General features: G+C 60.4%; 1 pseudogene; it reads right to left on the bottom strand.

The window, feature by feature from the left end:
• Positions 1-14,804, bottom strand: part of LOC135891988 (adhesion G protein-coupled receptor E2-like) — a 1,091,233-nt pseudogene that overhangs the window by 1,061,881 nt on the left and 14,548 nt on the right.

Here is a 14,804-nt window from a genome sequence, read left to right as displayed (position 1 = left end):
AATTATCAATTTGTTAGTTTACTGGCTTCCTACTGCTGCCGCTGACAGCCCCAATGCTCATTAGAAAAATCTCGTTTTCTCCCTGCCATTCCTGGTATTTACATTAAACTAGAAACCTCCACAAAGGGCCAAGATGGTCAAATTAAAAATATATATATATAAAATCAATTGCATCCCTGCCCCTTCTGGCAATAACAGATCGAGTTAAAGACCATGAGTGCAGCTTTTGCTTAATTTAATATATTTTAACAGGCAGGAAAAAAATACGAATAATCCCAAAACCTGGATTTATCGGAAGAAAAGAAATAAAGGGGAAAAAAAGAATAAAAAGATATAATATAAAATTCCATATTAAAGTGGTTAGTAAAAACAAACAAAAACCGAACAAATGTACCCAACAGATTACTATTGCTAGTTTATATATATATGTGTGTGTGTGTAGACAGAAATATATATATAAACAAATCGGGGTTGTTTTTTTTAGTTGTGTGTCGTCTCGTTAGCAGAGCGTTCCAGGGGTTAACAGAGAGGACAAGCCGGGAGGAATGAGACAAAGTCAAAGAAAATGAAAGTGGGCACTTTAAACCGGGCTTTTACTAAAAGAACCCAAGAAGTTTAGGAGCTCCTGCTTGGGGTGTGGGAAAGAATTCTGAATCGGCACCATGGTAAAGCAGGTGCTTAACTTTAATGTTTGAAGTCTCCTTGTGTACTAATGATCAGTAATAATAACTAACACTACTATTAATGAAATAACTTTCAGTGGATGCGTGAAGAGGGGACGCTCAGGTAGGAGGAGGGAGGTTATTTTACTCTGTATCTGGCACTGGTCTGAGTGCCGCTTAACTAGTGTCCAGTTCTGGTGTCCCCACTTCCAGACAGATGCTGATAAATTGGAGAGAGGCCAGAAGGCGCGTGAGGATTCGCAAACCTGCCCTGTAGTGACAGACTCCAGGAGCTCAGTTGGATTAGCAGAGACAGGGAAGGGGTGACTCAGTCAGTCTATAGGGACTGTGATCATGGGCTCTTCAGTCTAGCAGCCAAAGGGCTGGAAGCGAGACCGTCACACTGGAAATCGGCAGGGAGGGTAAATGAACCCCGGGACAGCTTCCCCGGGGGCGTGGTGGATTCTCAGCACTGGCCCTTTCCCAATGGAGCCGGGACGTTCTGCTCTCAATGGAGCAGGAGTTAATCCAGGGAGGGCGGGGGCCTGTTCTGCAGCTGGTTGGACTCCGAGGGTCACCGTGGGCCCAGCTGCCCTTAGAACGTGTCATCTAGAGGGTTAGAGCAGCGGGGGCTGGGAGTCAGGACTCCTGGGTTCTCTCTCCAGCCACCACACACGTGGCTCCTCGAAGTAGCTGTTTTTGTCACAAAACTTAATATTTTAATAATTTTTAAAAGATCATTTAAAAAAAACTGCCCCAGTGAGACACAGACAGCCGAACCCTGAGGGCCGCCGCAGGCTGGGGCCACTTGCCTCCTTCAGCTCCGGCCATGTCGTACCGTCATCGAAGCCAAGGGCGGTGGCTGATGCTGCAGTCCCTGGGGGGAGGGGCGGGGTCCTCTGAGGGGGTGGGTTCATCACTGCTGGCTGGATTCATCTCCACTGCCCGCGCTCAGCCCGGCCCAGCGTCGTACTGCAGGCGGGGCCGGGGACCCGGTCGTACCAAAGGGAAAGGCGCGCCCTGTGGCCAGAGGACGTCGCGTCGGAGCTGAGCGGCTGCCCTGCTGGCCGTTGCTATTGCTGGCGATGCTGGCAGCACACAGGCCTGGGGCTGGTGAGTGCCCAGCGGGTGGGGGCAGCTGGGCAGTGTAATGGTGCCCCCCCCCGCCTGGCAGGTTCCACGGGGCAACTGTTGAAGCATCTGCATGCAGCGAGTCCAGGTGCGTGGTGGGTCTCTGCTCATGGGCAGGGGCAGGCCGGGGGCAGGGGGCCGGGTTTTCTCATGTGCAAAGCTGCGGTGTCCAGAAATGGGCTGAGCGCAAGAGTGCTACAACCCTGACTCCTGCGACGGCTGGAGCCCCTGCTGGGAAGGGGGGGGAGTTAGAGCAGGACTCGACCCCCCCCACTGTCCCCTCCCCCCAGACTGCCTCATGGCGAGTCAAAATGACAAATGGGGTCCTGGCTCTCAGCCCCACCCAGAGATGGGGATAGACCCCAGGGGTCCTGGCTCTTAGATCCCCCCTCCCCTCCCAGAGCTGGGGACAGACCTCAGGGGTGCTGGCACCTAGATCCCCCCCTCCCCTCCCAGAGCTGGGGACAGACCCCAGGGCTCCCAGCCCCTCTCTCTGGCTTCTAATTCCTTTCCAGCCCAGCTCTGCCTCATTTCTCTTCTAAACCCCGCCCCCCCACCCTCCAAAACATGGGCAGGAGGCAGTGAGCACTTGCTGGGTGGGGTTTGGCTGTGGGGACCGGAGCAGGAGGGGAGTGGGGGGGGCGGGGAAGGGCTGCAGGGCAGAAGGCTCCTGCGCTGTTGTGGAGCGCGGCCCGGCCCCCCCCTTACCCGCGTGGCAGTCGAGGTGGAGAACTCGGAGTACTTGGCCAGTCCCTTGAGGCCGCTGCATCTCAGCCACCTGCGGTACTCGTCCCTCACCTGGCAGGAGAGAGGAGAGGGCTGGTCACCCCACGGCGCAGGGGGCTCGCGGGGGTGGGGCCTCAGCTGTAGGGAGACAAGGGCCCAGAACTGGCCGGGCAGGGGGGAGCTCTCAGCTACGCCAGCCCCTCCCAGCAGAGGGCACTGGGGGGAGCGCCCAGTGGGGGGCGCTGTGGGGCAGGAACGCTGGCTGGTGGGGGTGTGTGACGAAGTGGGAATGTTCTTAATGTTTTCTCCGAATACTGTGTGGGTGCCTCAGTTTCCCCTATGCATTTCTCAAGTATCCAGGTGTGACTAACTGGGACTGTTCTTACTGTGGTCTTTGAATGCTGACAGGGGAGTGTGGCTACGATGGTCTGCAGGGGGGGATGGGAGACTGGCCAAGGGAAGATACCTGAGCATGTAACATGAGAACCCAGAAAGGGGTTAGAGGCCAGGTGACACCTTTGCCCGGGAAACTGAACAAAGGCTAGAGAGAGAGTTCAGAGCTGGCTGGTGACATGGCTGGGAGGCAGATGGGGCTCTGACCTCCCAAGGGGGCTAGGGTGCCCTGGGACCCCAAGATGGATCTAACTGAGGGGGTCCTGTTGTCTGTGCCTGCAAGACCTGTCTTGAACTGTATTCCTGTCGTCTAAATAAACCTTCTGCTTTACTGGCTGGCTGAGAGTCATAGTGAATCGCAGGAAGCCGGGGTTGCAGGGCCTTGTGTCCCCCCACACTCCGTGACACCAGGTGGTGGGATAAGGGGGTGTGATGGCAGAGCCCGACAAGGCCAGTGTGATGGTGTCTGCACAGAGAATGGCCGACACCCTGTCTCCTGGCAACTGATGGCCTGGGCCCCTCTCTTGCAAAGGTGCCAACTGAAGGTGTTGGAGAACAAAGCGATCAGGTGGCCTCCTGGCCCGGGAAAGAGACAAAGGCCAGAGGAGGGGCTGGGGAGTTTCAGTTTGGAGCTGGCTGGGGAAACGGTGGCAGCCCCAGGGCTGGGGTCTAAGCTCCCAGGCCCCCAAGATGGACCTGACTGAGGGGTCCTGTTCTCTGTACCTACAAGCTCTGTTTTGGACGGCGTTCCTGTCATCTAATAAACCTTTTGTTTTACTGGCTGGCTGAGAGTCACGGTGAATTGCAGGAAGTGGAGGGTGCGGGGCCCTGACTCCCCCACACTCTGTGACAAGGGAGAGCTGGCTGTGGGGCAGGGGTTGAGAGCTGGCTGTGGAAGGAGTCTGGGGGCGAGGTGCTGTGGGGCAGGGGATGAGCACCGGCTGTGAGGGTGCCCAGAGGGGTGGTTGAGCGCTGGCTGTGGGGGTGCTATAGGTCTGGGGTTGAGCGCCGGCTGTGGGGGTACCTGGGGGTGTGTGCTGTGGGGCGGGAGTTGAGCACCGGTTGTGGGGAGGGCGTTGAGCGCCAGCTGTGGGGGTGCCCGGGGGTATGTGCTGGGGGGCAGAGGTTAAGCGCCGGCTGGGGGGGACTGGCCTGTTTCTGGAGCAGACAGTGCAGCAGGAAGATGAAGAGCCCCTGCAGGCTGTTGATGTAGGAGACGACCAGGCTGCGCTGGTTGAACTGGAACAGGCCGAAGAGCCAGGACGCAGAGCTGGGCGATGGCCGTGATGGTGAGCACCCTGCGGGGGAGGAGGAACCAGTCACATGGCCCCGCCCCTCTACCACAGCCCACCTTCCTTCCCCCCTTGGGGCCCTGCCCCTCAGCCTCAGCTCCTGTCCCCCTGAGGTCCACCCCTCAGTCACAGCCCACCTGCCCTCCCTCCTCAGGGCCCCACCCCTTGAGGGCTTGCCCCACCTCCCCTTCTCTCCTAGGGCCCCGCCCCTTGAGTCAGAACCTCCCCCCGCCCCTCCCGGCATGTGACTGACATCTCCTGCACACAGCCCCACCTCCCCAGACTCTGCCCACCAGCCAGTAGAGTGTGGGGGCAGTGATGAGCTGCCAAAATCTGAACAACCGGTTCCCTCCTCACCCCACAAGGGAGTCGTGGCCCGCCCCCGCCCCCGCCCCCTGGGACTCCTGCCCCATCCAACCCACCGCGTTCCTTGACACACACCCCAGGACCTCTGCCCCATCCACCCCCCTTCCCTGTCCCCTCACTGCCCCCCTGCTGCCCCATCCAACCCCTCCTCTCATTCCTGACTGCTCCCCCGGGACCCTTGCCCCCATTCAACCCCCCTGTTCCCCGCCCTCTGACCGCCCCGACCCCTATCCACCCCCCCACTCCCGATCACCGCGCCAAACTCCCCTGCCCTCTATCCACCCACCCCCACTCCCTGCCCCCTTACCACCCTGCCTGGAGGTGGCTGGAGCCAGGCCACGCCACTTCCTGCGAATCAGCTGTTCCCCTGCACGCCCCCCACCCCCGGGTTACCTGCTGCGGCACAGGCGCCCCCCCTGCCCCAGCTCACCTCCACTCCGCCTCCGCCTCCCTTGCTACTTGCTTCTCAGCCCTCCCAGGCTTCCCGTGTGAACAGCTGATTCGTGGGAAGTGGGTGGGAGGGAGAGAAGCGGGGCGGAGTGTTCAGGGGAGGAGGCGGAGCGGATGTGAGCTGGGGCCGGGGGGCGGGGTGGGGAGCGGGAGCACCCACGGGGTCGGCGCCTAAGGTGCCACTTTTGGATAATGTGCTCAGGGGGAGCGGCCGCTCCCCCCCTAGCTACGCTCCTAGGTCACTTCAACTTATCGGTTGTTAAATTTAGAAGCCTTTTAGAACCAGTTGTCCTGTGCAGGACATTTAACAACCGGTTCCCGCGAACCGGTGCGAACCGGCTCCAACTCACCACTGGGTGGGGGGAAATGTCACTCATCTGTGGCCCCCTCTCCCTAGTCGCCCCCTCCCCCCACACATGGGGGGATGACATCTCGCTACTCTTATGCCCCCCCAGATCCCCCTCCCCCGACGGGGGGCAGCAGGGCAGTGCCAGGGTCTCTGCTGCCCCGGGGGCCGCGCCCGCTACCTGAGCTTCTTCAGCTGGCTCATGTCAGGGTTGATGTCGGCGAATTTCAGCGACAGCTTCCAGACGGTGACCACGAAGATCACGGCATTGACCTGCTGGGGGCAGGGGAGAGGCGGGTTGGGAGGGGGGCAAGTGTGTCCCGGGAGTGGGGGTTATGGGATCTGCCAGCTGTGCAGCCCATGGGGCAGCCCCTTGCCTGGGCCGGGGGCGCCCCACCCCCATAGTGACCCAGCTCTGCCCCTGGAGGCTGGAGACTTGGCGGGGGGGACGACCAGCGAGGGGCCCAGCTGCCCTGGCGCTGGGGCTGGGTGGCAGGGGAAAGAAGCGAGGGCAGCCGACAGCCAGGCCCTCAGGGGCCGGCCAGGGGGCCAGGCGCTGGCATGGGGCTGGCCTGGGGGAGGGGGTTTACCGCGATGATGATGCAGACGGGCGCCAGGAAGCTCCAAATGAATTGCTTCTCCAGCGAGAGCCAGCAGCTGTGGGGGAGGGACAGACATGGGTCAGTCACTCACCTGCCGGCAGGGGGCACTGCAGGGTGGGGTCTGCCCCCCCTACTGGCAGAGTGGGGGATGGAGACTTGCCAGCTCCCCCCTTGGTGCCCGGGAGCTTCCTTGTGTTGTACAAGTGTCCCGGGCTGGGCCCTGAGCAGAAGCTGCCCCTTGCCCAAGCGGCCGGAGGGTGCCCCCCTCCCTCATGCTGGCGTCACCCACCCCATGGGGGCCCACCCCTCCCCTCCCCTGGAGGGAACAGATGGCAGCGGCACGCCCAGCTGAGCCGCTCCTGTGCCCGTGTGCTGCCTGGGGATGGTGCCATGTTCCCCTCGAGCCCCTGGCCGCCAGCACTGGGCCTGCTCCCCCCCCCCCGGGGCCGGTGACTCACTGGCGCGCCGTGCCGTAGCCCTCGCTGTAGGTGGCGGCCGAGACGCCCACGATGAGGGCCGGCACGCCGTAGCCCAGCAGGAACATGTAGCGGCGCCTGAGGCCGTGGGGGGTGAAGACCTGAACCACCAGCAGGTAGAGCTCGGCGCCCTCCAGGCACATCCAGCAGAAGGCGGCCAGGAAGAAATAGTGCAGGAGCCCGGCCACCACGCCGCACACCACCTGCAGCCAACGGGACGTGGGACGTCAGGGCCGGGCTCCCGGCTCCTCCAGCCCCAGCCCCTGGCAGCAGGGGGCACAGTGGGGAGCGAGGCAGGAGCACTTGCTGTGGGGGGAGCTCCCGGCTATTTCAGCACCAGGCCCTGGGGGGCACTGTGGAAAGCAAGGCAGGACCGCTGGCTGTGGGGGTAGCTCCTCCCCCAGCCTGTGCCAGCAGGGAGGAGCGGGGCCCGAGGCTGGCGGGGGGAGGAGCTCCCAGCAGGGGGCGCTGTGGGGAGCAGGGCCCAAGGCTGGCTCAGGGGGTGCTGCGGGGATCGGGGCCCGAGGCTGGCTGTGGGGGGAGTTCCCAGCAGGTGGCGCTGTGGGGAATGGGGTCCGAGGCTGGCGGGGGGGCCGGGTACCCTGTTGCCGGTGCTGGAGGTGCCGGTGAGGAAGACGGTGTAGGCAATGAAGAGCGCCAGGCAGAGGTGCAGGTGGATGGTGGTGCGGGGGCCCTTGAGGGCGCGGCAGAAGAGGAAGGTGATGATGGACAGCAGCAGGCACAGCAGCGACATCACCAGCCCCACCTGGGTGATGACGTCCAGGGTCCAGTCCTGTGCCGGGGGTGGGGTGGGGTGAGGGGGTTAGTCAGGGTCCCCCCACACAAGGCAGCAGCCAGGCCGGGCTTTAGGGTACAGCCGGACTAACCTGTCGGCCTCGCTCTCCGCCACGGCTGGGAGAGCCCCCTAGTGGCGACACCGGGCAGCCTGCGGGAAACAGTGTCTGGCTGGGTCCAGCAGCCCAGGTGGATTCGATGCTGCCCAGACTGCCCCTCCCCCCCCCACGAGGGGCTGACCCACAGCCCCAGGGCCATGGGAAGCCGAGGGGGCTCTAGGGTCACCACCACCCAAGGGGGAATCCCTGGCACCGATCCCTGCAGGATGGGGGCGCCAGAAAGTGTGAGGGGCCAGGGCTGTTCCCTAGCAGAGAGCACAGCGCCCCCGCCTGGCGGGAGGGAGCCCCTGCCCGGGAGGGAGCTGCTTTTACACCAGACAGATGCGCTTGTGGCTAAGGTGCTGCAGCTCAGGACTCCTGGGTTCTACCAGCTCTGGGAGGGGAGCAGGGCCTAGGGTCAGAGCAGGGGGCTGGGGGTCAGGACTCCTGGGTTTAGTTCCCAGGTCTGATGTCACCTCCCCATGTCCCCTTGAGAGAGCCATTTAACCCCTCCCTGCCTCTGTGCGATGGGGATGGGGACGCTCCCTGCACTGAAATGCAATGAGGTGAGCCCCCTGCCCCTGCTGCCTGGCCAGGTGGGCAGACACGTCAGTCGCTGCTACCTGGGGAGTCTCCCTGTGCCCTTTGGGGGGTGGCTGCTTGTGCCCCTGATCAGATCCAGGGCCCCGCCCGCCGGTGGGGAATGGGTTTACTCCGGGAGGAATCTGGAGTGACTCCTGCTCCGCTGGGGAGGATTGAGGGGAAGGGCAGAACCAGCCCAGCCCTGAGGCCCCAGCGAGGGCCGCGCCTACCTCCAGCTCGTAGAAGGCCATGAGCACGGCGAAGCTGGTCAGGTGGTTGCACTGGCAGCGGGTGATGGTGGCATTCAACTTCTGCAGGGTGCAGTCGTGGGTGGCCCAGCGCCTGCTGCCAGGCTCCCAGTAGGCGCAGAGGAGGCGCAGGTCGGTCTTGTTCTCCCAGGGACAGAGAGACGCTTGGTGCATGGGGGACAGGAGGCGGGTGGGGGGCTGGCTGGGGCCGCACAGAGGGGCAGGACTCCCCAGGCCCTGAGAGGGCAGGTTGGGGGGCTAAGAGGGGCTGGGCTGGGGGCACAGAGCATCAGTTTGTCCCTGTGTGGGAGGCAGATTTGCCTGCTGCCCGGGGTGGGGGGTGTTACTAGAGATGGGCCCAGGCTCTGCCCCCCATTGTCCCAGGCTCTCCTCCCCCCATGCCCAGCCCAGGGGCTCACCGGCACCGGGTGGCTGAAGCAGATGCTGACAGAGAGGCCAAGTGCCTGGGTCACTGATGAAGGCCGACACCACCGGCGACAGCACACGGTAGCTGGGCCGCCCCGGCTTCTGCGCTCACTTCCCCGGCTCGCCGATCTTGTCAAACTCAGGCGCCTCCACCTGCCCAGCACCTTCCAGGATGGGGCTCATCCCCTGGTATGTCAGCAGCCCGGCCAGCGTGAAGCCTGCGAGAGACAGAGGAGACGGATGCAATGGGGGACAGGAGGGGCCCTGGGGCTGCTCGGGGTGCTACCCCCAATGCCCTGGCCATGCCCCATCCCCCTGCACACCCCAGCCTGGTGCTAGGGAGCGCTGTGCTGCTGATCCCAATGCCCTGGCCATGCCCATCGCTATACACACCCCAGCACAGGCGATGACCACATACCTTCATTTTTCTGTCCTGGGGCTCCGGCCCACTTTAATTCCATCTGCGTCTTGCTCTGCTGCAGCGTCACGGTCTCCTGGCTCTGGTTCCCAGCCTGCCTGACCGCCAGCCCCAGCTCTGCAACCACAATGCCAGCCAGGGCTCACAACAGAGAACATGGAGAGGAAGCCTATAGCTAGGCAAGGTGCTTTCCTGGCTGTGGGGGGAGCTCCCAGCTACTCCAGTCCCAGCCTCTCCCAGCAGGGGGTGCTATGGGGAGCACTGGCTGTGGGGGGGGGGGAGCATAGGCTGCGGGTAATGAAAGCCCGAGTGGAAATGCCGGGGCCACGTGGCCAGGTGCTGACCTGTGCCGTTAGGGGATGCGATGCTGATCCTGCTGTCAGGCAGGGTCAGGGCCAGCGTTCTCAGCAGCATCTCCACTGTGGCCATTAGCTCCGTCGCGATCTGGTGTCTGCTCCACGCTCTTGCTCTGCTGCCCGACCAGATTTATCTGCTTCTTCAGAATATCCAAGAAGCCCTGGCCAAGCAAACGGGGGGGGGGGGGGGGGTGTTGGTGTCACAGTGCCTGAGCCCCTGCCGCACCCCCCATTCCCAGATTGCTAGTCCTCCACTGCCTTCCTACAATCCCCCTGAAAGGAAAGACAAGTTCTCCTGCAATTCACATTGGTGCCCGCCCAGCCTGACCCCCAGCATGGCCCCAGCCGGAGTCGCCAGCCAGCGGTTCACCAATCTGGCCCGAAACGGAGGGGACTTTACTGCCCTCGCTGCCTCCTGGGGCCTTTCACCACTGTGGAGAGTCTGATCTGACAGACGGGCCCCGCCCTGCCCGGGCACAGAGAGCCCTGCCGTGATCTAGTCAAACGCTGGAGGGCCATGCACCTGCCAGGCTACCAACGTGGGTAGCGCCAGCTGCCGGCAAAGGGGGATACACGGGGGATGTCGGGGCTCCGTGGTGCAGGGGGGGTCACTCACCCCATGCAGGGAGTGGGGTTTTCTACCTAGGGACCCGGCTTGTACGTGCAGTGACGCTGTCATTCCAGCCAGCCAGCCCCTGAGGAGCCTGCAGTCCTGTCTGGGGCAATGAGAGATGGAGAAGCAGAGCTGGGACAAAAACCCCTTCAAGTCAGTGGTGCTGCACCAATTTACACCACTGGGGCTCTGGCCCCCGCTTTGTGACCATTTCACATACAGAAGCACTGAGTTTGTGGTGACGAATGGGGGACAGGCGCATCGTTAGTCATTCCTGCGGGTTCGGGGAAGTGGTTGAACCGCTGCGGAAACGGTCATGACCAATTCTCCCAGAAATCCTAGCCAGGAACGAGTGCTGGCATTCGACATTCACCTGCTTATTAACCCAACATTTCAGCCGTCCAGTCAGGAAGCAGAGAAAGACCATGGGAATCAGGCATCCAATTGTATGACATCAGTGACAAGTTTTCGGAGCAAACAGTTTGCCAATAAAATCACAGACATTTATCCACCCAAACAGTCGAAGGGTCGGCTGGTTAACGAGCAAGATTGGATCAGCATGCAGAGCTGTTCTGCTGACTCCCTCTGGCATTCAGATCAGCAGTGGCCTATCAGTCACCATCCCTGGGGACAGATGGGTGATGATCCTTCCTGAGGACGTAGGGGCAGGGCCACAGAAGAAAGCTAAGCTCTCCCCGATATTTATCCATAACGCTTCTGCTTCTCACAGAAATCCTTGTGGCTAAAATCCCCTTTGCTTGGACATCAGCAAACAAGTCAATCAGCGGGGAGAGTCAAGAGCACTCACGGATCCTTCCCTTGAGCTGTGTTCCAGCAGCTTTTTCTCAGACTCCCCTTTTCTCTCTTTTCCGTGACAGCATTTTGCTATTTCCTGCTATGCCCCTTCCTCTTGGTTGTTATTTGCATAAAGGCAGCACCCAGAGCGCTGCACACACACTGCCATAAAGAGCTTCTAGTCTAAATAAACAAGAGGTGGGAGAGAAAACTGAGGTATGGAATTGCCCAAGGACACCCAGCAGTAACAGAGTTGGGATTAGAACCCAAGTCTCCTGAGTCCTAGTCTCATACCGGACCCGCTAGACCGGTCGCTTTCAGCTTGCTTCTGTCATAGAAGGCCAAGAATGTGTCTCCCCTGTCTCACCAGGCAGCTTTTACCCTCTGCTCCCCCTCACTGAGAGGAGCTTTGTGTCTTCTGGCTCACGGCCGGGAGTGCATCAGAGCTGGAAAAAATCCCTTGTTCCTTTGGCAGGAAACTCAACTTTTGCTCCATTGTTAAACCTCTTGGAAGGCAACGGGCCTACGCCATGCGTGTGAGGGGGCTTGTATGTGCCAGCTGCTAGCAAAGGCTGCTGAGCAACGGAACAAGGAGAGAGCAAGTTTGTCCTGGTTGAGTGGCTGGTTCCCATAAGTAGATAACAGCCTGCTACAATGACACGCTAATGGAGTTGCTCCCTTAGCTCCAGCAGCCAAGATGTGTGCTTTCAGCAGAGAGATCCTGGGTTTGATTCCTGCTGATGACCCAAGCTGGTTCCTTTGTGATGCTGGCTTCTTAGCAGCTGCTGAGGGTTAGGTTAATGGGATTTCAGAAATGAATGGGCTTTTTGAGCCCAAGCTGTATTAAAGGTTGTCCAATACAGAGTCCTCGGCTCCATCTCAGCCCAGTTTGCTTTGCAAAGACCTGACCTTCCCCCACCAGGCCCTAATTTTGATTTTAGCCAAAAGCAGAATCACATGACTCTGGGAGGTGAGGCTTTAAGGCAACACCACGCGTTAGCAAGACTGCAGACAAACCAGAAACATCATGCCTTTGCCACGACTGTTTCCAGCTCCCGTTGTATCTGTGCAGATCTTAGACGTATCCTTTTCCCAAATCCCACACTGCATTTACACATGTAACTCCCTGGCATGTTGATGCAGTTCCCGTGGGACTCACAGGTTGTGGTGTTTCGCTGGCACTTATCAATGTTTGCAAGGAGAAAGCGCTAGGTCAGGCTGATCTAGGAGCTGTACCTTGGCACTGGAGTGATGCTGCTGGAGGATAATCCAGGCGTCCGACATGCACCGTGCTCTGGGGAGACGGGGCTGGTTAGAGCCAGGAGTTCAGTTACTGGGTCAGTGAACGGGAGCAAGTTGGCTATTGTCCGGAATGAGCCGCTCCAGCTGGGAAGGGAAAAGCAGCCCTGCCAGGACACACCCCTACTGCTTGCTAAAGCTATCAAGCGGATCTGGCGCTGCCCAGTGCCGCAATATCAGTGCAGACGGCAATGCCTGAATGAGCCGTCCGCCCCTGGCAGGGACAAATGGGGAGCTGCTTTGGCGGAAGGGGATAGAAAATAACATGAGGACTAGTCTAATGCCTGGATATCAGTCAATGGGGTGACCTCCTCTGCACTCCATGAGCTGCCCTGGGCACCCCCTTGCACACAGGACAGTGCAGAACCAGAGGGGTTCAGAGACAGGCAATGAGAATGATCAGGGGCCTGGAAAAACCCTCTGCGGAGAGAGATTGAAAAGACTGGGACTGGCACCTTAGAGTGAACGTAAGAGGGGATGTGTTAAGAGTCTATAAATGACTGACAGGGATAGAGAAGGGAGATGGGGAGCTTCTGTTCTCCCCATCTCATAGCACGAGAGCAAGGGCCAGTCAGGGAAGTGAGAAGAGGGGAAATTCGAAACTGAGCCAAGGAAAGGCTGTTTCGCGCAATGTGCGATTAGCCTGTGGAACTACCCTCCCCTCCACAGGAGTCACTGAGGCCATGAATTTAGCAAGATTCAAGGAGCGACTGGACATTCCTACGGATGATGAGAACAGCCAGAGTGATCATAGTTAAAGGGCACAAACGCTTGGGAAGAGAGAAAAGCTCCTGCTGTGGGGCTTCAGCCCATCTGAGTATTAGAGACCAGGAAGTGAGGGCAGATTATCCCCCGGCTGCCACTGCAGGGCTCTTCCGCCATCCTCTGCAGTATCTGGTTATGGCCCGTGGGAGCCGGGATACCAGGTTAGATGGGCCCCAGCTCTGATCCCGTCTGTACTGTGCAAGTGCCAGCGTTACTTGTGTCTCAGCCTGGCCGGCGCCACGGTTTTGCCTCTTCAGAGGCTGAGCTGCTCCTGGGACAGACTGAACCCTGTAAGAACCGACCGGCTGCATCCTGCATCCTCCGCCCTCGACCCTGCAACACTCCGGGGTTCTCCTGAAAGCACCGAGGTGGCTCCGTGTTTCCACAACCTGCTTTATTCCGGAAATGACATACAATCGGGTTCCGCCCCCGCAGGCTTCCAAAAGTCCATGGGGGATGGGAACGGAGCTTCCAGTGTCCTTATCCATCCCGTCCTGGTTCCATTGGGATGTTTATAGGGGGTAGCGCCGCAGCCGGGGCCCCGTGGTGCCAGGCGCTGTACACACATCCAGCCACAGCACAGCCGCTGCTCCAAAGCACTTTCCCCAGCTCCGACGCTCTGTCTGCTGGAGAAGGGGCACCATGCGCTAGGTTCTTAGTGGTGCGGCCAGAGCTCTCCCCTCCCTCGGGCGTCCCGCGGCTTCCAAACTCGCTCCGAGTTGCAGGGAGCTCTGAGATTGGGTGTCTCTAGGGGGTTAAGAATCATAGAATATCAGGGTTGGAAGGGACCTCAAGAGGTCATCAAGTCCAACCCCCTGTTCAAAGCACGACCAATCTCCAGACAGATGTTTGCCCCAGATCCCTAAATGGCCCCCTCAAGGATGGAACTCACAACCCTGGGTTTAGCAGGCCAATGCTCAAACCACTGAGCTATCCCTCCCGCCATGGGGAAACTAAGTACATGGGGAAATTGACAGTAACAGCTCCTGTGGAATCGCTCCCCGTCTGGACACGCTGGTCTGGAATAATCAGTGCGCTTCCAAAGAGAACAGCGATCACAATCAATTCCCCCTGGGGGCAAGCCCTAGGGATTCTCCACACGGCTCCTGATACCAGCTATCCCCGGACAATCCCCAGGACGCTGGCTGAGATAACTGCGGCGCTGATTTCTTCTTGTGCCTAGACCTGCCCCAGGACACTGGCTGGGGTTATCCCACGCGGCCTGGGGCTGGGCACAGGAACGGCTGGGCGAGGTCTCTGCCAGGGGAAGCGTTTGAACGAATGAGCTCCTGAGTTCTCCCAGTTCGATGGGCCCGGTGCTCTGCGCCCCCCAAACGGGGGTGTAAAGGGCGGTTTCCATGGGAACGGCCGGCTAGGACTTGATACAAACTCTAACTACCGGCTGAACGTCGCCAACAAGGGCTTGGCACGCCCCGGCCCCTTCTCCGGTCAGGCCGCCCTGGCTGCCTAAGGGGGCATAATGGCCCCCTGGGGAAACACCCTCCCATCCCGGGGGCTCCCTGTCAGTGTGGGGCTGGAAAAGGCTCTGCTCCCAGCCCTGAGGGAGGGGGCAGATTGGGGGCGTGGCCGGGGTGCCCCGTGCTGGGGCTATTCCCTGCTCCCCAGGGCCCATAGGGGGCAGAGCGCACTGTGCGGTACGTGGACCATCCACGAGGCCCCTTCCCAGGCTCAGGGGCACTAGCAGCCTGGATTCTGTGTGCTGGGGACAGCGAGGGCCCCACCCGTCTCCCCGGCGCCTCCCTGCAAACCTAGGGGTTTATTCCCAATCCAAACACCTAGGCAGGGGAGATCCTGGCCCCCACGCGCTGGGGCAGCAGTTCAGGGTCACAGAGCATCACAACCATGATGAGTGGATCCGGTGCCTTTGCTGCAGCCTCTGGTGCAGCACCAGGCCTGGAATGAGCACAGGGGTGTGTGTATGGGGGCGTGGGGAGGACTAAGCAG

This window comes from Emys orbicularis, chromosome 19, assembly GCF_028017835.1.
Source record: "Emys orbicularis isolate rEmyOrb1 chromosome 19, rEmyOrb1.hap1, whole genome shotgun sequence".
In the NCBI taxonomy this organism is placed as follows: Eukaryota; Metazoa; Chordata; order Testudines; family Emydidae; genus Emys; species Emys orbicularis.
The sequence above is the reverse complement of the archived record's forward strand: the minus strand, read 5'-3'. Positions and strand labels throughout refer to the sequence as shown.